Genomic DNA, 23,142 nt, shown 5'->3' with positions numbered 1-23,142 from the left:
GTCAGCTGTACCTTCTGAAGGGAATGAGATTATTGGTCATCAGCCAGATTTTTTTGAGTTTAAATTTATCTCACCTCTCAATTTGGGTTCTGTGCAGTCCATAGCTGTTCCCTACATCGTTTCTTAATTACCTTTTATATGTGGTTGCAGTTTCTCCTAGTCCTGTCTCTTGGTCCCTAAAACCGCAATCTCTAAAATTTAAGATCCCTCTCTGATTTTTATATATTTAAATTTAAAGGAGTCACTTAAAAAAAAAAGTCTTTCCAAAGTCCTGTAATCTGAAAATAATCCGAAGATTTATGACAAGTATCAGAGTCTTCACTGCACTCACCACTAAAAAACACTGTCTTACCGCATGGTGTGAACGGTGAAAGTGTAGTTTCTGGATATAAAATGTGAAGGGCAATTGAGGTAAACATTTTTTAGTGGAATATACATAGATGTATATATTTAGAAGTCTGGTGAGCTAGTGTTTGTTTGTAATAACCTTTTCATTTATTTCCTTCTTTGATTAGCATTGCCTTCTGTGTTAAGAAATGCGGACTCCTGTGAGGTGCTGGAGGTTTGAATCATCTTGAAAGCTTTCCAATCTTGTCTAGTTACCGCTGCAGAGGCACTAAGGAATTTACCAGAAAAAGAGATTTGATACAAATGATATATGAAATCTCGACATTTCCTGAGGTCATATCCTGGGCACCAGTTATCAATACTATGAATGAATTGCACACCTGGAAGCTTTTTTTTTTTTTTTAAGCTAATGACACTTTCTTCAAAGATGTCAATTGTTTGCCTCGAAAATTTTATAAATTGCATTTCTACGCACATCTGCCCCCAGGGCTTACCATTGGGCTTATTATTCATAATCTGCGATTCAATAAAGGCTTTGTGCTTTCATTTATCTTCAGAACCTCTGGTTTGAACCTTTATGTAAAACTTGAGTGGCTATTAAAAAAATTATCTTGTAATTCTAAAGGTGGCCCTCTTCAAACTGATGAGAGTTTTTTTTTTTTTCCTGTATGTAGCATTTCTGTGCGTTTTTAGCCTTTTTAAAGCCAGTAGTGCAGTGGGAGATGCTGTATTTCTCTTGCCCGGGTCCTAGCCAACGATAGCCTTTGCTTCCTCCATAGCCACTGCGGGAATGAAACCGATCCCCTATAGTCTGTTATTCCCAAATACCAACCTAGTTCTATCCTTTGCTTTAATGCAAAGGGTTATGCTTGCCGTCCCAAGAAATTGAAATACTTGACCATAGGTTTTGTGGATCGACAAATTGTGCACACTGTTACAATAGAATAATGAAAATGGTTCTCCGAAGAACAGAGAAGCTGAGTTCGTAACCAAGTGCAACCAGAGCATGTTTTCCTGAGGGAGGAGTGGCAGTCTTAGGACTTGGACGGATGGTGCTTGCCTGGAACCCAGCTGAGTGGTAGTGAAGAAAACCCTGGATAGTTTGCTTCAAGATCATCACAAGCTTGAGTTGGAGGGAAGAGTAGCTCAGCAGTTTATATAGACAACTGGCTGGTAAAGCCAGCCTGCCCCTCTAGCCTGGTCTCTTACTTCTTGCATATTGACTGGAAATGTTATTTAAAAAAAAAAAAAAATACAATCAAAATATCCTGTTAGCATTCCAGAAGTTTCTTAAACAGTAAAATAGAGAACGAACTGAATATACAGGATAATTTTGTCCATCTGCCCAGACACAGTGAATTTACTTAAATTTCTCAACTAATTGTGAAGAAATGTAAATAATACCTAAATATCTAAATGAAGGGATCTGGTTGCCCTTTACCCTCTCATCTCACCTAGCTCCCCAGAGCTAACCACTTTCATATTTTGGGATATAGCTGCCTAGATTTTTTTTAAATACATTTACATCCATAAACCCTGCACATACATAATGTCAGGGGGTCTTTTGTCCTTTTATCTGAGTGGTATCATACCGCGGTACTCTGTACCACTCCCCCCACCCTCTAAAGAGCTCTCCCCTGTCAGTACAGAGCAGATCTGTTTCATTCCTTTTTAGGATGCTGACTTCCGCTTGCAAGTAGCTTTAGTTAGCTAACATGTCAGTTACCCCAAAGCCCTTATAAGCTAATATGTTAGTGAAATATCCAGTACTTCAGCTTATCTCAAACGGGGGTTTTATTAAAGTATTGCTATTTAGGGATGCCTGGGTGGCTCAGCGGTTGAACTTCAGCCTTCAGCTCAGGGTGTGATCCCGGTCCTGGGATCGAGTCCCGCATTGGGCTCCCTGCATGGGGCCTGCTTCTCCCTCTGCCTATGTCTCTACCTTTCTGTGTGTGTGTCTCATGAATAAATAAATAAAATAAAATCTTTTAAAAATAATAGAGTATTGCTATTTGATGGCACTTCTTCTCAACTGAGTTTTCAGAGAAAGTTTTCCCCCCAGTTTTATTTTCTTTTAGGTGAGTTTTCATGAATTGCTTTAATAAATATATCTTTGAGACTTTTGCTAAGATTGAAATGTAAACACAACATGGTCATCTGAAACCTTTTTAGAAAATGTTGCTCTTGACAAAAATGATTTTTAAACGCCCAGTTACTGATCATTCTCCACCACCTTTCCCTTGAAACTTGGTATTTTAGTTTTATGATCCTCCAATAACTGCAAGCAGTAACAACCAAAACTCTCTCTAAAAGTAAGTTACCTGTCTTGAAGTAGGATGACGCGGATGTTGAGCATAGAGAGGGAACTGGTGAGGAGGAGCCAGTTATTTGGGTCAGAGCAGAGAGCTGCCTTGAATTTCATTGGGGAAATCTGGAAAATTTTTTTGGAAAAAGGATAAAAAGTGGCTGTGAGAAATTCCAGAAAGCAATCTCCCTAATCCTAAGAAACATTGTGATGGTTTTTTTAGATGTTTTCCTTGAAATAACTTTCTTAGGCTTTCATTATATGATTGTAGAATTTCTGCTGTAATTTCTATTTGTTAGTGCCCAGAAAAGTCTGTTACAAGATGTTTTATATTTACCAGGTTAGGTTTGACTTTTAAATTGGGAACTTTTTTCACCTTTTAAGTAAAACATTTTATACTTTTTGTCTAAGAAACCGTTTAGAAGGCCCAAACAAACTCATCCGTGAAATAATCCATTTAGGAAATAGTATAAATTTGTGTGTGTGTGCATGTGTATGTGTGTGTGTGTTTCTAAAGCAAGTAACCAACTCCTGTCTGAAAACATGCGATTAAAATGTTGAAGAGAAACCCATTAGAAAAATGTCAAGGTTTAATGCCAACATAACATGAAACAGGAGAGGGCTAAAAGTATCAGGTGGCCTGTTTAAATGGTGTATCAATTTTCAAAAGAGCTATTGCCTCACCCCTGCACAAATGCAAACCATTTTTGTACTTAAATCACCCAGCAGGTATCTTCAGGAATGTGGCTTTGCACAAGGACTCAAAATAGTTGTAAGGGGCATTACATCATGCAGCTTTGTTTTTTAAACTCCAGGAAAATGGTGCTTTCACATAAGTAGCTAAGCCATCTCTACAGGAACATGGAAGGTAAGGGGAAAGGGTGCACAGGAGCGGCCTGTGGAGACAGGTGTGAACAAGGCTGCCAGGCAGACTGGGCCGGAGGGGCCCCGGGGGTTTGGGCTGGGTCCTGCCAAGGACGTGAAGAGCCGGTGGACGGGGGCAGAGCCGCAGTTTTGTCATAAAGTCAAATAGTTCTAAGAGTCTGTCTCCCATCCTTTCCCTCTGCTTTCTCCCTGTCCCGAGGCAGCCACTTCCAACTTTTGGTGGTTTTGGGTGGGTGGAGTGTTTACCTCGATGTCTCTAAATCATATACCTATACTGCAATTTATTAAGATTTTTTTTAAGATTTTTAATTTTTAAAAGTTATCCCTATTCCCCACGTAGGGCTTGAACTCACACCCTGAGATCAAGAGTCCCAGGCCCCCCCGACTGAGCCAGCCAGGTGCCCCGAAACATAATTTCAAGAACTGAAAATCAAGAAGTGGCATTAGAGGGGCACCTGGCTGGTTCAGTTGGTGGCTCAGTTGGTTAGTCTGATTCTTAGCTCAGGTCTTTTTTTTTTTTTTTTTTAATTTTTTATTTATTTATGATAGTCACAGAGAGAGAGAGAGAGGCAGAAACACAGGCGGAGGGAGAAGCAGGCTCCATGCACCGGGAGCCTGATGTGGGATTCGATCCCGGGTCTCCAGGATCGCGCCCTGGGCCAAAGGCAGGCGCCAAACCGCTGCACCACCCAGGGATCCCTTAGCTCAGGTCTTGATCTCAGGGTTGTAGGTTCAGGCCCTGCTTTGAGCTCTATGCTGGGTGTGGAGCGTATTTGAAAAAAAAAAAAAGTTTTGATTTCTTACCACCCCTGAACTCCTTCTATGCCTCCAATAGAATTACATTGGATTTTGTTTTTGTGCAGTATTCAGCATTTACATCATCATGACTGTGTAGATGCTGCTGTTATCAGATGAGCTGTATAATAAAAAAGATTCCTTGGGGCACCTGGGTGGCTCAGTTGGTTAAGCATCTGCTTTCTGCTCAGGTCATGATCTCAGGGTCCTGGGATCGAGCTCTGCATTGGGCTCCCTGCTCAGCAGAAAGTCTGCTTCTCCCTCTCCCTCCTCCCCTCCCTCTGCATGTGTTTCCTCTCTCAAATATAATTTAAAAAAAAAAAGATTCCTTTATTTCTCTGCACAAGTTTTTTTCATTTGCTTTTGTTAGTTTTTCACGTACTTTTTTTTTTTAGTTTTATATAATTCAATTAACATAGTCTATTATTAGTTTCAGAGGTAAAGTTCAGTGACTCATTAGCATATAGCATTAGCATGGGCACTGGGTGCTATATATGCACATCACGTGCCCTCCTTCATGCCCGTCACCCAGGTACCTCATCCCCCCATGTTTTAGTAACTCACCCTTAATTGTTGCCATCTCTAAGACTATGCAAATGCTCAGGTGCTCGGGTATCTCATCACTTCCATCTTGTCAGAGGCGCCTCTCCTGGAGCTCCTGCCCAGCCACACCTGGTGCACATGCACCACTCTGCTCTCTCTGCACCTCCCCACCCCCGGGGAGGCTCCTGTTCTCTGCATCCCCACACTTGCCTCTTTCATCAAGAAGCTCTCTCATCAGTGCCCAGTCCCAGGAGCTCCCTGGGAAAGGAGGTGTAGGCTGTAAACCTCTGAAATGGTCTGTTCTTCATTGATGCTCAAATGATAGTTTTACTGGACACAAAATTCTGGGTTGGAGAACATTTTTCCTTCAGAATTTGAAAGCATTGCTTCATTGGTCTCATGTTGCAAGAAAAGTTAGTTGTAACCTATTTCTTTTTTATTCCTCTTGAAACTTTTTGGATCTGCTTTTTGGTGCCCAGGATTCTGAAATGTCACTATTGAGAAAATGGGTGTGTGTGTCTGTTTTTGCCTATTGTATGGGGCCCTTGGTGGTATGGATCCTTTCCATCTGGCACCACATGTCCCATGTTACTGGGAAATCTGGAATCCTTACTTTTTTCTTCCTTTCTGTGTTCTCTGGACTCCACAATTATTCTGATACCGAGTCTCCTGGATGGATCGTCTAGTTTTTCTTATCTTCTCTACCCTATTCTCCATCTTCGACTTTTTATTCAGCTTGATTTTCCAACACTTCTGTTGGTTTTTCATTTCTGCTATCACATTTTTCACGTCGAGTTCTTTTCTGTCCTCAAATGTTTTTTGTTAAAAAACAGTATCCTATTGGGTTTCATAGTCATGATATAGTTTTTTTTTTAGATTTTATTTATTTACTCATGAGAGACAGAGAGAGAGAGAGAGAGAGGGAGAGACACAGGCAAGAGGGAGAAGCAGGCTCCATGGAGGGAGCCCGATGTGGGACTCGATCCCGGGACTCCAGGATAACGCCCTGGGCTGAAGGCAGGCACTAAACCGCTGAGCCACCTCAGCCACCCACAATATAGTTTTTGAATCTCTGAAGATGTTAATGCTATAGTTAAGTTTTTGTCTGGCTGCCTAGTCTCTCTGGACCTCTTTTTTTCTGCTGTCTTGGGCTCTCTTTTGGGGGTTAGCGGCTTTCCTGGGATCCTGTTTTCTGGTTGCCTGCACCTGTGTAAGGGGGGCCCACCAAGCTCTTGGGATGCTGGGTGACTTGCTCACTGTGATCAGGCTTAGGATGGGGGAAGAGGATCTCTGGGACTTGGCTGCTGGGGGTTCTCAGAGAATTCCCCCAGTCTGGGGGTAAGGACCTGGCTGCCCATATCCTGGGAGCTGAGGAGGAACAGTGCTAGCTTGGGCAGACAGGGCATGTCTCTGCTTCCTCTAGAAATGTTTACATTTCTTTTTACATTTCTTTCTTTTCCTGCAGCCAGGCTTGGTGTGGCTCATTCCAGACTATGTATTTTAACTTTTCCAGAGAAAAACCCTGCAGACTTCTGCTTGGGTCAGGAGGAGTACAGCTTGGCTGGGCCATGGTGGTCAGGCCTTGGGAGAAATGGGCACTCTGAACAACTTCTTAGATGTTCACCCTTCCGCCTTTGATTTAGCCCTACCATGCTGCTGCTGACAGCTGACTGGAGTAAATGGGATTGATTCTCAGCTGCCATTTCTTGTGTCTCCCAAATCAGTGACACTGGATCTACTCACTTTCCACCTTCCACATTCGTGTTGCTACTTCTTCCTCTCATTGTCTCCATTCTTAGGGGCCTGAAAATCCTCTTGTCATAGTTCTTGTGGACTTACAGAGGCAGCAAATGTAGATGATGAATTCAATCCACCATCTTTTCTGGCCAATTCCCCCCACCCCCCAGTTTTATTGAGATATAATTGACATACAGCACTGGTGTAAGTTCAAGGTGTACAACGTAAGGATTTGATCTGGCTAGTTTTTTTTTTTTAAGATTATTTATTTTAGAGACAGTGGGGGGGGGGCGGGCAGAGGGAGAGGGAGAGAGAGAATCTCAAGCAGATTCCACACTGAGCACAAAGCCCTGTGTGGGGCTCGACCTTACAGCTCCAATCATGACCAAGATCATGACATGAGCCAAAATCAAGAGTCAGACACCCAATGGAATGAGCCACCCTGGCACCTCAATCTTGCTAGCTTTCTAATGGCCAATTGGATTGCCAGGGAGAAGGGTGTAGAGAGAGCACATCTCAAGTCTTGAGAATCAATCATCTCAGGGAGTGGGATGAGAGGATTTCAAGTTCTTCTCTTTGGATTGTGTCACTATCTACCCTTCTAAAAAATCGTGAGCTGCATAGGTCCACAGGTCCTCACTGAGCATTGGTCTGTGATTAGCACGAGTAAAGGAAACGCCTCCTTTCCTAGGGGTAAGCAACAAGAAGCATCTGGTTGGGAAGGCCCGTTGCTCCACGTAGTGATGAGTGAGAAATTGAACCAGGACTGAACTGCAAAGCATCAACCTTGGGAAAATTGCTCACTGTCCTGCTTGGCTGTAGTTCCCATTGCCTGCTAAAGAGAAGGGCCGGGTTTGCTGAAATAGGTGACTCACAGCTTCTGTTCTAGTGATTTATTTTAGGTTTGTAAATCTTCTCTCTGCACAAGTGCAACAAGGTGTCTGAACTGTGGCCTGCTGCAGACATGCAGTCAAGCTCCACAGGCTAGAGGCTCCCTAGCAAAAGGAGCTGGCCCTCACGAGGTGGAGGACACTGCCCCAGGGTGGGGGGCAGTTAATGAGGGGCTCTTCAGGCAAAAGTGCTCTGGGCCCTTCCAACACAGTGGAAAATGAAAATCACCAATATACTAGATGTGGACATTTGGAGAGCCCCCTCACCTGATAGAGACACAACTTTTAACTACAACCCTTCGGTATAGATTTGATTTCTGATGCAGACTTTTCTACTCCAAAATTACTAAAATAATGTTTTTTTTTTATTTTTATTTTTTAATTTTTTTATTTTTTTTTATTTTTTTATTTTTAAAAGATTTTATTTATTTGAAGGAGAGAGAGAGCCAGAGAGCAGGAGCAAGGGGAGGGGCAGAGGGAGAGGGAGAAGCAGACTCCCCGCTGCACAGGCAGCCAAACTTGGGGCTGGATCCCAGGACCCTGGATCATGACCTGAGCCAAAGGCAAACACTTACACAACGAAGCCATCCAGGCGCCCCCTAAAATAATGTCATTTACAAGTTTCATTTTCAAACTCAAATATCTTTTTTTTTTTTTTTTTTTTTATGATAGTCACAGATTGAGAAAGAGAGGCAGAGACACAGGCGGAGGGAGAAGCAGGCTCCATGCACCGGGAGCCTGATGTGGGATTCGATTCCGGGTCTCCAGGATCGCGCCCTGGGCCAAAGGCAGGCGCCAAACCGCTGCGCCACCCAGGGATCCCCAAATATCTTTAATCTTAACTTTTTTTTTTAAGATTTTATTTATTTACGAGAGATACAGAGAGAGAGAGAAAGAGAGAGAGAGAGAGAGAGAGAGAGAGGCAGAGACACATGCAGAGGGAGAAGCAGGCTCCATGAAGGGAGCGCGACATGGGACTTGATCCTGGGTCTCCAGCATCACACCCCAGGCTGAAGGTGGCGCTAAACCGCTAAGCCACCAGGGCTGCCCTTAACTGTTGTTTTAATATAATGTGAGATGGTATCAGTTTTTCCTCACATGGTAGCCCATTCCTCCAGCACTTGGACACTGAAGAAATCATTCATTTTCCTTTCTGATTTGAATGAGCATCCTTGTCACTAAATATACCTGGGTTTTTAAACAATGCATATTTGCAGGCCTCCCCCCTGCCTCCAGGGTCAGAATCTCTGCTTGAGGGACTCTAACCGTATTTGGAAATTAATATTAATGTCTTAGTGCCTTGCCGCCCAGGCTGTCCTGAGGGCCAGGAGCCCTGGCCAGAGCTGGGTGGAAGTTAAAATTCTCAGTAGCCAGTAGCCGCTCCAGACCTGCTGAGTCAGACTCTACGTGGGGGCCCAGCAGTGTGTGTTTCCTCTAGGCCTCTGGGCGCTCCTGACTTTGGCTCCAGCCTGCCAGGCACTCACGGAGGCCAGCATGCAAGGGGTCATTGTGAGCTGGCCACAGCGCAGATGGTGAAGCTGGCTTGGCAATTAGTGGTAAGTTAATGGCATGCACTGATGCAAGCATTGTGTGGAGCGTGCTTTCCCCAGCTCCGTTTTCCTGTCTAGCTGTCGGGAGACTAGATCATAGAATTGCACAAAGATGACACACACCACACACAGGGTGGGAAGTCAGAGCATGGCAACCCCTCGGCCCACCGTGCACCGCAAAGGGGCTGAGGGCTCCCAGCAATGTGCTCAGAGATGCAGAAGGGAGAGGCCTGAGCGGGAGCCCACAGTGGGTCCAGCCCATACCCAGCGTGCACCCCTCACTCTCTTGGCTTGATCTTGGCCGTCAGGACACACCAGGAAGCTGAGCCGCTGGAGGGTCTTGAGGCCTGGAGCAAACTCACTTCCTGGGTTCCGCTTGTGGTCGGGGCTCCAAGGGGCAGGGCGAGGTGCAGAAGCCCGGGCGAGGACAGGTGTGCCCACTCTCGTGCCCACTGCTGGGCTTCCCGATTCCTGCGTAGGAAAGTCCGGCTGCTCCGATCTTCCCCTGGGAGGACGTCGGGATGCAGCAGTGCCCTCGCCAGGCTTAGCGGGGCCAGGTGCCACCATCTGGATGCCCAGAGGCCGTGGGAACTGGACGCGGGGGACCGGCGGGCTTGCTGCCCTCGAGGGTTAGGAGTCTCAGCTGGGACCACTCGCCCGCCTGCCCGCCCGCCATCTGGGGTGGAAATCAGATGTTCGCCTTCAAACATTCCAGCATCCGATTCCTCAGCCCAGTTCCAAAGTAGGTGCCCACGGGACTGGGTTCTAGGTCTACTGCGGGGCCAAGGCGGAAGGCTCAGACCCGGGTGCCTGGCTCCAGGGAGGCCAGAGCTTCTCCAGGCTGCTTGTACACTGCACGTTCTCAGGAATGTTTCCTGGGGAACCCTGGCTGGGGACTCGGAGGTCGGGCCTTCAGAAGTGGAGGTCGGGCCTTCAGAAGTGGCCCCACCGCTGCCCGCGTGACCCTTCCCGCAAAGCCGTCCTGCCACGATGGGCCTGGGGTGGTCGCTCCGGCTCTGGGTTTCCCCTCTGGCGTCTCCTTGGTCCCTCCCAGCTGTGACTCAGGAGCGCTTTCTTGCTCACCCAGCCCGGGTGCCTCCTCGGAGACAGGGCAGATGTTTTGCTGCCAATTCTGGGGCCCCACCCTGGGCCGTAGGCAGCAGTGAGTGGGGTCACGACGGGGTTAGGCACCCACTTTCTGAGGACACCCGCTTTCCCAGGCGGGCCTCGGCTTCCTGGTGTCTGAATGCGGTGCTGGGGCGGCCCAGGTGCACTCCGGGGTGCGAGGAGGGCTCCCATCCCCACACCCCGGAGGTGAAGGCCAAGGCCGGGGAGCGATGGAAAGTTTCCACCTAAGCTCCCTTCGCCTTGGCAGCAGCGCCTTAGCCCAAGTCTGTGGTTCCTTCTAGAAAGGGGCGTTCCTGGAAGGGGGGGTAGTGTGATCTGGAGCAGAAACAGCTCAGCGAGTTTGCTAGAAAGTGTTTCCCTCCGGGGGTGGAGCAGCACCTGGTGCATCCAAACACGTGCGTGACTTGGAGCAAAAACTGTTTTGGGGGAAGGTTTGGTTTCCTGCCCCGGTGCAGGCGGGCCCGGGAGCGGGCGGCGGTGGTCGGGCGCACCCCGGGGAACGCGCGGCGGCGGGGCTCGGGGCTCGGGGCTCGGGGCTCGGGGCTCGGGGCTCGGCGGCCAGCGGGGGGCGCCTGCGGCCGCTCCGCCGCCCCCGCCCGCACCGCCGATCCCGCCCGCGGCCGGCGCGGCCACTCGGGCGGCGGCGGCGGCGGCGGCGGCGGCGGGACCCCGGGAGCTGCGGCTGCAGGTGAGCGCGCGGCGGCGGCGGCGGCGGCGGCCCGGGCGGGCGGGGGAGGCGCGGCGACCCCAGGGGCGGGCGCGCGGCCGTTCGCGTCCCGGGGCCCGCGTCGTGGGGCGCCGCGCGGGGGTCTGCGCGCTCCTGGCCGCGCGCCCGCCCGGCCCCACCCAGGCGGAGACCCGGTGCCTGCGGGGCGGGGCGCGGGAGCGGCGCGGAGGCGGGTGCCGGGCGAGCGCCCCGAGGTTTGGGGGGGCTCCTCGGGTGCCCCCTCCCTGGGCCCTCGGGCGCCCCCTTCCCGGCGGGGGCCGCGGGAGACCCCTCGCCGACACAGCGCCCGCGGGCGGGGGCCAGGCCCGGGCCCACTTTCCGGATGGCAAGATCGAGACCTGCGGGAGGGACGCGGCCCCGGGGTTCCCGCGCCTGCCCCCGCGCCGGCGGGTCCGAGCGAGGCTGGCAGGCTCACCGGGGCCCGGCGGTTGGGTCTCCCAGACGTGGGCAAGGCCCGGGCCCGGGGGCCAGGAGAGTGTTTGAAGTAACAATAACTCCTGGGGAGAAGGCGGAGGGCAGACGGGGGTTGGGGGCGCCCGTACAGCCACTGCCCGGGGCGAGCGGGACCCTCCGCCCGTTAAGGGCTCGGGGGATGGGGGCAGGGCGAGGCGCCGGCCCCTGGCTTAGACCCCACTGGGGGAAACCTGAAACCTAAGGCCTGCCCGTGAGTGGAGGAAATGGGTAGAGGTGTAACTGCCCCTGGCTGGGGGAGGGGTGCTGGAGCCTTCCTCGGTGCCCTGTGAAGGTGTTTTCGCTTCTGGTTTCTGTCTTGGGTCCCCTCCCTCAGAGTCCCAGAGTCGAGCTGGAAGCAGAGTTTAGCGCAGCCCTTCCGAAGAGGAGCACAGTGGGCCTGGGTGGGGGCGCCGAGCCCAGAACGGCCACATCTGGACCTGCCTCGGGTGTCCTGGCGCCCGCAGACCTGGTCCAGAGTGATGCTCACAGCGGGGGTGTGATGAATGACCAGCAGGACTGTGGTGGTCCCCGGCCACCAGGCAGAGGGGACTCTGTTATTCAGTCACTGCGTTGCCACATGGGCAGCTGCCCTCCTGGTAGAGGGGAGCTTGTCTGGTGTGGACCTGGAAGTGTAGGGGGCAGACCTCGAGGGTAGCCAGTGGGTCCCAGAGGAGTGGCTAGCTGTGCCGGGGGAGCAGAGGTGGGCAGCTGCCTCCCCCAAGGCTGAGTGTTCTCCATCTTCACATGTGGGGTCTCTTCCCTGAGCCCTTGAATGCTCTTAAAAAAGGCTGGTTGCATTTGGGCCTTTTATGGAGGAGGGCAGGGAGAGGTGGGATCCTTGGTTTTCCAGGCCCGATGGCTTATAGAGCCGCAGCATGTCCCTTGTATTGTCTGATCCTGTGAGTTAGGGCTGGAATGGCCCGGCCCCATCCACAGGTGGGAAAGCTGAGGGCATCAAAGGTCTTGAACAAGTTAAGCCTGGAGCTGGAACGAGGGCCTGGCCTCCTGGTCTTCTCGTCTTATTGTGTCGTGGTTCTTGGCAGGTCTGATCAAGTGCACCTCAGGAACCAGACCTCACCCCAACAGGCCGAGTCTCAAGTGGGCTCCTTAAATCCACACACCCCCTCCCCCCCAGGGCACAACACATCACCTGCTCGCCTCTGTCCCTTCCTCCTGCTTCTGCCTTTTAACCCGAGGATGCTCTGGGGCTTTGCTGCTGACCTCCACCTCTTGGCCCCCTTTCCTCTGTACCTGGGCACACAGGCACTGCTGATAGGGGGTTAGAGCTTATGTTGACTCCACGGCCGACTGCAGCCTTGAGTGGCCAGCCTGGGCAGGAGGCAAAGAGACGAGTGAGGTGGGCTCCCTGGCCTCCTGGGCCCACTCATCCTCGGGGGAGACAAGGTGGGTGCATGTTGACCCCGAACACCTCTGTAGGGAGAGCCTCACACGGTGGGCAGGCCAGTTTGTGTCTTGTTGGACACTGGAGAAGGACAGACAGGGAGAGGTCTTCACTGGGACATCTTTGGGGAGGCGGGGTCTGATGATGGATCATTTTCTTATTTATTCATGCTTCCTGTATTTTCAAAATTGTCTAAAAAGAAGAAAAGCAAAACTTTATTCCTTTTTCATCTGCCCTGGAATGCTTTTCAAGAAGAGTTCTGCAGCCTCTGAAGCTTGGGCCAGGGTTTGTGGATCTGGTCTGGGGACAGATGTAAATTTCCGAATTTAATAGGGTGTCCAACGGGAAGGTCCCAGGAGTTGAGATGTTTCAGCATGGATTAGCCTGAAAACCAACAGAACAGCCTGGAACTCAGGCAGAAGACAAAATCCTAATCGCTCTAGGATTGCAGACCTTCCTAGGAGTTGGCAGCGTGTGTCTCTTACTGCCCATCCAAGGAGAGCTGTGGCTCATGACCAGCTGCTGGAGGGTCATCTGGTGGGGGCTGGCTGGCTGGCAGATGGATGGGAACGGATGGTGGGGGATGATGGCATCCTCCAGGCCCTGGGCCACACCCAGTCGGGAACCAAAGCGAGTGGTGTCCTGTGCTGATGCCTGGCCTGCGCTGGCATTGGGGATGGGGACTCCGGACCCAGAGAGCAGTGGATAACTCTGCATCCCTGAGGGTCCTCACTGAGGAAGCTGAGTGTGGGAGCAGCCCCCAGGCTCCTTCCCCTCTCTGAGTACCTCAGGCTGTGCGACCCCTCGACCCCTCGAGTCCTGTGTCCTCTGCTCCCTGCACTGAGAACTCCATTCCTACCTCCCAGCCCTTGCGCTTGCTGTTCCTTCTTCCTGGAAACCCTTCCCTCCCATGCAGCCCCATCATGTGTCTTAGAAAGCTCTCAGTCCCCTCTTGGACAGCGGAGCTCAGGGGTCTCATTTAGTGCTGGTGGACTGGGGGTCAGGGACCTGGCCTGGGGGCCCTTTTGACCTCAGGCTTTGTTTTTGGAGGCATTTGCCTTCCTCTGCCTTTGGGACGTGGAACATTTGAGCCTGAATGGTCCCTTTAAGAGGGGGAAACAGGGAGGCGGGAGCCAGGGTCCCCTCCCATCAGCAGCCTTCCACTGCCCTGTCTCCCAGCTTATTATAGAGGGGGCTAAATGGAGCCCTGCAGGGTGGGGTGGTGGGCATCAGGCCAGGGCCATTGCCAGGTGCACAGAGCTGGCAGGAGGAGGCCACTCCTTCCGTTAATGACCACCTGCTGAGTGAGGTGGCTGGGAGCAGTCTGGCTGTTTGCAGAGGGAGCCACCGTTTCCAGCCATTAACAACAAAGGCTATTATTTGCAAGCTCTCACGCCTGGTAGACAAGAACGCAGCCTCTGGAGAGGACCTCTTGAGCTTGTCTCTGCTCCACATTTCCTGGCTGTGTGACTTCGAGCAACTGCTTCACCCTCTCTGAGCTTGTTTCTCATCTGTGAAATGGAGACAGTAAGAATACTTCTCTTCAAAGGCCAAGGAGAGGTTCCAGGTTAAAGTTGACCAAGGGGATGGGACAACCAAACTCAGTATGTGAACCCAGGCTGGAAAAAAAAAATTGTGTGAAGGATGCTGTTGGGACAGTTGACCAAACTGAATATGAACTGTAGATAAAAGCATTGTATCAGTGTTAACTGATCTGATAGCTAGTTATATGGGTCCTTCTTTTTTTTTTTTTTTTAAGATTTTATTTATTTATTCATGAGAGACACAGAGAGGCAGAGACACAGGCAGAGAGAGAAGCAGGCTCTTTGCAGGGAGCCTGATGTGGGACTCGATCCCGGAACCCTGGGATCACACCCTGAGCCGAAGGCAGATGCTCAACTGCTGAGCCACCCAGGCGTTCTGGGTCCTTGTTCTTAGGAAACACACGCTGAAGTATTTAGGGGTAGAGGGGCACAGGGTAAGCAATCCACTTTCACATGTTGAAGAGAGACGTATATTGACAGATCATAAAGTGAGGGAAAACAGCACAAATAGGCGAAATATGAAGTTAAAAAAATGCCTGTCTAATGGTCAGAATGAAATGACACTAATTGGGCAGCCTGGGTGGCGTAGCGGTTTAGCGCCGCCTGCAGCCGGGGGTGTGATCCTGGAGACCCAGGATCGAGTCCCACATCAGGCTTCCTGCATGGAGCCTGCTTCTCCCTCTGCCTGTGTCTCTGCCTCTCTCTTCGCTCTCTCTGAATGAATAAATAAATCTTTAAAAAAAAAAAAGAAATGACACTAATTCACATTACTCAGAATGGTACCTGCGCTCAGCGCACATTCGCTGCTCGCCATGGCTGCTTATTCTCATTAGTATGGGCAAAGTGTAGCTTATCGTCACAGTAACCTGTGTTATTTTTTCCACTTTATAGATGATACACTTGAAGTCCAGAGAGGTTAAGTGGTTTGCTCTGGGTCACACAGCAGTAAGTCCAGAGCACCGATAGGAGAGCTGCTTACAATTTATTTTGGATTCATTGCCAGAATATGACACTGTGACATTCTGCACACAAACCCAGATTTCTGGTTTCCTTTGCCGACTCGGGAGGCCTGTAACCCTGCCTACGTTCCTGCTAGGCCCACCGGCCTCACTGGTTAGTGTCCCAAACCCCTGGCCTCTGGGGCTCTGAGTGTGCTGTCCTGGGGAAGTGCTGTTACACACATGATCCTGGGGTGCCAGGCCCCAAGGCTGGGTTCCTCCCCGCCTGCATGGTGTCCCCTTCAGTCTCCTCCCCACTTCTCCATCCAGACGGTGCTACAGTGAGCCTATACTCAACTACTGGGTGCGGGTGGGGGGGTGGGGTGACAGCCTGGGCCGCAGGGGAGGAGGAATGGGAGCCTGAGACTCTGTGGCTCCAGCCTGCTATGTGCCCCATCAGCTCCCAGGCCTCCCTCGATGCTGCCTGCAGCCCTCGGCAGGGTGCCTGTCTCTTCCAAAAGGATGCAGGATGCTTGACTGGTACCTCTGCCCCCAGAGCCCCATGACTGGAGGGTCCCCAGGCTGCGGTCTTCAACTTGCTTTGTGTGTGCAGATAGGAAGACTTGTCCCCTCGGAGCATCTGGTTCTTCCTCTGCAGAAGAACCAGGGGTTATATCATCTTCCTGGGGGGCAGTCAGAAGGATTCAAGGGACTGGCAGGTCAGCCTGGAGCCAGGTGGACTTCTGCATGTGTGGCCATGAGGACTGTTCCTCCCAGTGCCTGGCCTCCGACACGCAGGCTCAGGAGTGCCTGAGAGGCAGAGCGATGGGCGAAGGCCGGAGATGGGCCTGGCTGTCCACGGGGTGGGTGGGAGAGGCCCAGGCTGGGCAGGCATTGTCTACCTGACTCTGCAGGTGTGTCTTACACTCCTCAGCTCACAGGGGAGGGAGCCGGCTCCACGGGGATGGCGGGCCTCCCCAGCAGATGGGGAAACCGAGGCTCAGAGTGGCGTTGTGACCGCCAGAGGCCCCACAGCCGTGCTGCTTCTGCCTCTCCGCCAAGGCTCTCACTGACGTTCCCAGGAGGAGGACACAGTCAGCCCACATCTTCCTTTTAAGCGGCTTGAATTTTTTATGTTAATTACAGAGAGAATTCACATTTATTATTGAAAAATCAGAAAACTCAAGCAATAAAGTGAGGACAAAAGCCAGAATCTGTATTCTTCAAGCAATCATTAACATACGGGTGTGTATCCTTCAGGAGGACTTTTTTTTTTTCCCCAAACAAAGGATAAGAAAACAAATTGCACAGGACACATTTCTTTACTGTCCTCTAAGGACAGTTCCATCTGTCCGGGGTGCCCACCTCGCTTGGTGAGCGCAGTTGTTGGGGTTCTCAGACACAGCAGGCTGGCCCAGCCTTCCGTCCCCAAGCAGCCCTGGCTGATTTTCTCGGTCCCCCATTGCTGGACAAAAATATCGGTTGGTGCGATATTTTTGTGGTTAGAGCATTACTCCGAAGAGCGGGCAGTGAAGGGTTTGTACTCATTGGGGACTCCTTGTGTGGGGTGAATGAGTAGGGGTGCACACCCCCACGTTGCAGACACAGGTTTGTGCAGGCAGTGTCTGGGGCCTGGAGGGCCCTCCGCTCCTGGGAAGCTGCTTTGTGGTCAGGGGATGAGACAGGGAGGGGCTCTCATGAGAAATTTGCAGGGAGAGGGGTTCATCCTGGCACCCTGGGTGATACTGGCAGCCTTTCTGCTCCTGTGGGGGCGGTGGGTGGAGGCTGAGGCCAAGGAGGAGGCGTGCCTCTGCCCCGGGGCTGCTGCGGGGTGACTGCGGAGCCTGGGACCCTGCGGCCTCCTGCACCAGGGCCTGGGGTTCAGTTTGGGAGCTCATCCTGGGTGGTCTGGGGGTTGGGTCAGGAGTGGGATCAAGTCTGGCTTTGTCCTTAGGTTCTGGTCCTGAGGCCCCAGGTGAGTGGCCTCCCCTCCCAGCATGGCCCATTTCCCATCTGTGGGAAGAGGCTTACCAGCCCTGTTTCATTGCCAACACTCTGAACAGGACAAGGTGCCAGACTTCCTCCAGGGCCCGTGTCTCAGCTTCCCTAGGGAAGGATTACCCGGATACCAGGGAAGACAGAAGAGCGTGACTGCCCCCACATACCCATCCCTTAGCTGCCACCTTCCCACTCTTGGCCAGTCCTCCCTCCTTCCTCCCCTCCAGACCTATTGCTTCATCTGGACAAGTTGTAGCATTTATTACTGCAAGATAAGGACTCACCCCCCACCCCTGGATTATTACCATACCTGAAACCTAGTAGTATTCTCTATGATTGTAGCTAGCCATTCAGGGTTCAAATGTCCAATCCTTCCATATACGTCAAATATAGATCTATTTTGGTTTTTGAAAATGTGGGTCCCAGTAAGGTCTCTATAATGAGATCGCATGACATCATTCTCAAGTCGTCCGTCCTTACTCTGTAGGACCGATGGTCATTACTTCCCTCCTTCCCTGGAGCCATGGGTTGTTTTTGTTTTGGTTTGCTCTAGGGGAGGGGTTTGAAGCCAGATCCCTTTTCCTAATACTGGAGCCTCCTATCATGTGTAACACATCCCTTACCCCTGTGAACCTCCTGTAAATCAGGAGAGCTATGTGGAGGCTTGATCTGATCTCGTTGTGCACAAGAGCATGCTCCAGATGGAGGCAGGCTTGCAAGCTCCTGCTGGGGGGCTGGCAGCGCTGACATTTGGTGGCTTTAGCATAATAGCATTTTTAGTTACAATTTACCCTTCCATTTCCACCTGGTTACAAGTGGTGCCAGAGTCTGGTGCTGGGGGAGAACTTCCACTCTCAGGACATTGTTTTCCCTTCTTGTTTTTTCTTCATGATCCTTTTGCCTGGTATCTCTTAATAAAACGGGTAGTTAATTTTTTTTAAAGAAAATTGGAAAATAGTCATAAAAAAGATAGCTATGAAAATAAGACTTAAATTCTACCAACTTAATGGTAACTCCTAAGATTTGGGAATAGCCTTCTAGATTATTTTTTTAAAAGATTATTTATTTATTTAAAGGATTTTATTTATTCATTCATAGAGACACAGAGAGAGAAAGAGAGGCAGAGACACACACAGGGAGATGGAGAGAGAGAGAGAGAGAGAGAGAGGCAGAAACACAGGCAGAGGGAGAAGCGGGCTCCATCCAGGGGCCTTACGTGGGACTAGATCCCGGGTCTCCAGGATCACACCCCGGGCTACAGGCAGTGCTAAATGTCTGCGCCACCAGGGCTGCCCTATTTATTTATTTGAGAGAATGAGAACACACACATGCACTCATGAGCAGGGGGGACAGGCAGAGGGAGAAGGAGGGGAAGAAGCAGGCTCCCCACTGAGGTCGGAGCCCAATGCAGGCTTGATCCCATGAACTTGAGATGATGACCTGAGCCGAAGGCAGACGCTTAACTGACTGAGCCACCCAGGCGCCCCTAGATTTTCCTGTGTACAAAAAATACATGCACATCTGTGATATTGTTAAGTGAAAGAGAGGTGGCCCTCCGCACACAGGTCCGTGGCTGCCGCTTTCATGGTGTAGCATCACGGTGGTGATCCCCTGCCTAGGATCTGGGCGGGGAGCGTGGCCTTCCTCCCCACGCTCAGTAGTTCACACTGCAGCTGGGTGTGGGGAAGGACAGGCGGCTGCTGGCGGGGCCCAGCTGCCAAGTTTTTCAAAGGAAATGAGGACTTTTGGTTGGCAGGGCAGTAGCTCTCACATCTGTTCTTTTAAGATTCTCTGCTGTTACTCAACACACTGTGACCCTGGCTGCCCCCTTCCTTCTCCAAAGCCCCGTCTCCCAGGCCTGGCAGAGGCTGAGGCCGTCGGGGTCGAGGGAGTCAGTCCTCTGCCCTCCGGTGGGCTGTACCACTAGCATCATAGGATGTAGGGCTGTTCCTCCCTCCTTGTTCTGGCACTGGACCCGCGACAAGCGGCGGGTTCCTACAGAGGAGGGGCAGTGGTTGAGAGGAGCCGAGTCTAATAGCTAAGATGCTGTTTACTTAGCACATGTGTTTATTTGGAGTGGCTTTGAGGCTCACCCCAAGCTGCCCTTGAAGGACCACCACTGATTAGGAGTTAGGAGGCCCTAGTTCCATCCTGTCACTTGTGACCAGTCGCATGACCTCAGCCAGCCCCTTCTCCGAAAACCCGGTTTTCTGTCTGTAGAGTGAGGGAGTGAGCCCGAGCGCGTCCATATGTTTCCAGTCTGGGGGAAAAAAAAGGGATCCCAGCGCATCCCTGAGCCCACAGCCAGGAAGAGATGAAGGCAGAGGGCCCGGAGGTGAGTTGATGCTTTGGAATGTACCCTCCCCCCCCTGCCCTCACTGTGAAAAATCAGTCTGGAAGGAAGGTGAGTGACGGGGCCACAAGGCTGTGCCTGCCTCAGCAAGGACCCCTCCGTGGGGACCTCAGTGCAGTCGTCCTGGCCACGAGCCCGGATGAGCTGGGGCCAGCAGACCCGACGCCAGGGCTGGGCCGGCCTGCTCTGTCCTCCCAGGCGGCTGGGCGGGAGTGTCCTCCCTCACTGCTGGTGGCCCGGTGGGTGCTGTGTCTCTGCTCTGGGCTCTTGGGAGAATCCGAGTGCAGGTCAGTTAGGCAGAGATGTCCCTGAGGGCCTCTTGAGTGCCTTGGCACCGGGGAGAGGTGGGTCTCCTGGGTCACTCCTCAGCAGGCCGGGGCCGCTGTGGCTGGAGGGGGTCCCTCTGCTTGTGACTGGGGCTGCAGGCTCTGCTTCCAAGGTGGCTCCATCACGGGGCCAGCAGCGTGGTGCTGGCTGAGGAAGGGCCCTCGGGTCCCCTCCATGGGAGTGCTCGAGGGTCCTCACCGGCTTCCCCTGGAGCCAGTCATCCAAGAGGGGACGAGGCGGAAGCCACGGTGTCTTTCGTGGCCTCAGAAGTCACACATCTGAGGCTTGCAATATTTGGGGGGTCAAGAAGGTCGTGCGGGGGGCATGAATGCTGAGGGTTGTTGGAGGTCATTTGGAGGCTGGCTACTGCAGAGGCAAAGGTAGGGCCAGTAGCTTCTAGCTCACATCCTACCAGGCTGTTGGAAGGAGCACATTTTTCCTATATAGTTTCAACCAAAGTCCCAGAATTGGATCTCACTGGACCCCTTTGAGTGCCGTGCCCATTCCTCAGTGGGCAGTGGTGACAAGCCCACCGCCGAAGGGCCGGTTCCCCGTAGGAACAGGGAGCCGTTACCAGAGCAGACATGGTTACTGCAGCAGGAGGGTATAGCACTATTAACCCTCTGTGGAGAGGTCTGGACGCTCTGCGGCCCAGAGGTGGTAGTGATGGGACACTGGGGAAGACTTCCTGGAAGAGGTGGCATTTATACTTGTCTCGGCAGGATGGGTGTTTTGACCATTCCTGGTGGCAGAAGGGTCTGAGTCAAGGCACGAAAGAGTGAGGCGTGGAACGTGGGCTCAGGGATGTGCTGGGATCCCTTTCTTTCCTGTGCTGGGAACATATGGACATGCCCGGGCTCAGTGCTTCACTTAATGGGCAGGAAACTGGGTTTCCAGCGGGGAGGAGGCTGCTTGAAGTCATGCAGCTGGTTATAAGTTCCAGGCTGGAAGGAGGGCCTTCTGACTCCTGGTCGGAGAGGGTGGAAACATGAGTTGTAGGGAGGCCTAACAAACCACGAAGGCCTGTGACTAGGGCAGGCATGCAGTAGAGCCAGGATCTGGGGTTTGGGGCTGAGAGAACCCACTTGGCCTGGCCTCCCTTGCTTTCTGGCTTTAACTGAGCACTTACTATGTGCCTCACACATGTTTCTCACCTAAGCCGCCCAGCTTCCCAAGGAGCTAGATGACCTTACAGACGGGCTCCTGGACTGCCAAGATCACACAACTTGGCCAGGGTTGCTCAGGGGGGCTCTGACTCTGGTGCCTGAAAGCCTATTCCTTCCTCATCCATGGGACAGGGGCTGGGCTGGTAAATCACTAGCCCGATTGCTCCGACCCCTCTGGGCCTCCTCTGGGATATGGGGAGCCCCCCTGACTTTAGGGGAAGGAAAAGATGAGGCGACTGTAGTACAGACGGTGTTTCTCTGCTCCCACTCCCCTTCCAGAAACCTGCCTGGAGCCCCACATGCCCTGGATGCTGTGGGTTTCCTCCGGAGGGGGAGGGCTTGACATCTGGGTGTCAGATGAGGCCAAGATGTTGGTTTGAGGCTCGGCGTTCTTTGTCCTGTGGCCGCCTGACAGCCCTCTCCACCTTGCTTCTGCTGTGCTTTTATTCCTTCTTGCCCACTGTTCCGTGGTCTTGCCACTTTCTCAGCGTGTGGCTCCCGGGAGAGCCAGCGTGTTGCTGTCTCTCTGCCCTGAGCTCTGCGGCCGTGTGTCTCATCTTCCTGGGTGATTCTCCCAGACATTTGTGTTGGCCTCAGTGGGCATGGCTTGGCTTGGGAGCTTGGCATCAGGGGCTGCATCCAAGTCACATTTGTGTCCTGGCCACAGAGAGGAGAGCAGGTGTCACCGAGCGGGACAGCAAAGGGTTGGAGCCATGCTTGTGCCCTGGCACCTGGCGTGAGCAGAAATGTGTTCCCGATATGACACTGAGAAAGCCCAAGGCTGCCCCTCCTGTGGGGCAGTTTGCTCAGCAAGTTAGAGAGCACTGAGTGCTGGGGCTTGGAGATTCCCGGCGAGGGCACCCTGCTAAGGAGGGTATAGTGGGGTTTGGAGCAGCCTGTCCTCAGGGAAGCCCTTCTTTGGTCCCATGATGGCCATGGGGTGAGTGGTTGAGAGCATGGGCCGAAATCAGACAGACTGGAGTCTGAATCCTGGCTCTGCCTTTTCTTAGCTGTGTGTGCTGGGGCGAGTGGGTGACCTCTCTGAGCCTCAGCTTCCTGCTCGGCAGAAGGGATGTGAGAGCAGGACCTTCCCCATGGGGCTGTGCACGATGCCAGCACAGTCAGTGTCTGAGTGCTGATCATTAGCCTACGTGTGCAGGCCCTGCCTGCCGGAAGTCTGGGTGAGGCCTGGGGTGTCAGGCGCCCAGTGGCCAGGCTGGGGGTGCAGCAGGTCAGAAGGGAGGAGCCTGGCCCCTGCCTCCTCTGAGGAGGGAGCTGAAAGAGAGACCTGGGGGGAAGGCAGGAGTGTCAGCTGGGGAGGTCGGGCTGTGTTCTCCTCTCTGCTACCAAACAATAGGCTTTGCTGTCAGGATAAAAGGTAGGAAGAGCTCCTGGGACCCCAGGTCACAAGTTCATTGGGGTCCCTGAGGACCAGGAGGGCCTTTCCCTTCTATTTTAGGAGCCTTCTGCTCCCTGCTTCCTAGCCCTTCCTAGACTGCTGCCTCACCACTGAGCACTGCATGATCCCAGTGGGGAAACCGAGGGCTGGCAAAGTAGAAGGGGCTTGATTTCTGGCCTCCTGGGGCTGCTCGAGCTGCTCAGAATAGCAGCTCTGGGCATGGGTCTTGGCTTGGGGGCAGCTGCGAAATGGACAGGCAGCAGGTGAGACTGGAGGCCTTTGACCTCTCCGGGATGGATGAAGCTCATCAGTACATGGGTGGGGAAACTGAGGCTCGGGCCATGCCTGTGAGCAGCAGAGCCAGGATGGGGCTCCCTGCTGGGCTGCTCTCTCCTTAATGCTCCTCAAGGATGCATTTGCTCCCGGCGGCCTCCAGCCATCTTCTCGGGGCTTCTCACGGAGGCTGTGGTGCTTGTTTTATTTTCACTTTTTGAAAACCGTTCCAGCTTCAAGCTTCCAATTTCCATGAAGTCATTGGAGCCGGGAGCCTGGCCCGATGCCTCTCCCCACTTCTGTTGAGGCCCCCGCTGCAGCTGGGAGAGCCCCCCCTCCCGGAGGCGCCGAGCTCAGGGCTCAGCCTCCGCTTTTGTGCAG

General features: G+C 52.5%; 1 protein-coding gene across 2 annotated transcripts in view; it reads left to right on the top strand.

Moving 5' to 3' along the window:
* The first annotated feature begins 22,342 nt into the window (after nucleotides 1-22,342).
* The window catches only part of ADCY7 (adenylate cyclase 7), a 44,366-nt gene continuing 43,566 nt past the window's right edge, over nucleotides 22,343-23,142 (top strand). For both annotated transcript variants that reach the window (XM_072750270.1, XM_072750268.1), the window contains exon 1: nucleotides 22,343-22,467. The gene's annotated coding sequence lies outside the window, so the exon portion shown is untranslated. The remainder of the gene's footprint in view (nucleotides 22,468-23,142) is intronic.

The sequence above is a fragment of the Vulpes vulpes genome, chromosome 2 (genome assembly GCF_048418805.1).
Source record: "Vulpes vulpes isolate BD-2025 chromosome 2, VulVul3, whole genome shotgun sequence".
Lineage (NCBI taxonomy): Eukaryota > Metazoa > Chordata > Mammalia > Carnivora > Canidae > Vulpes > Vulpes vulpes.
Note: the sequence above shows the minus strand (reverse complement) of the source record. Positions and strands in the feature narration are given on the sequence as shown.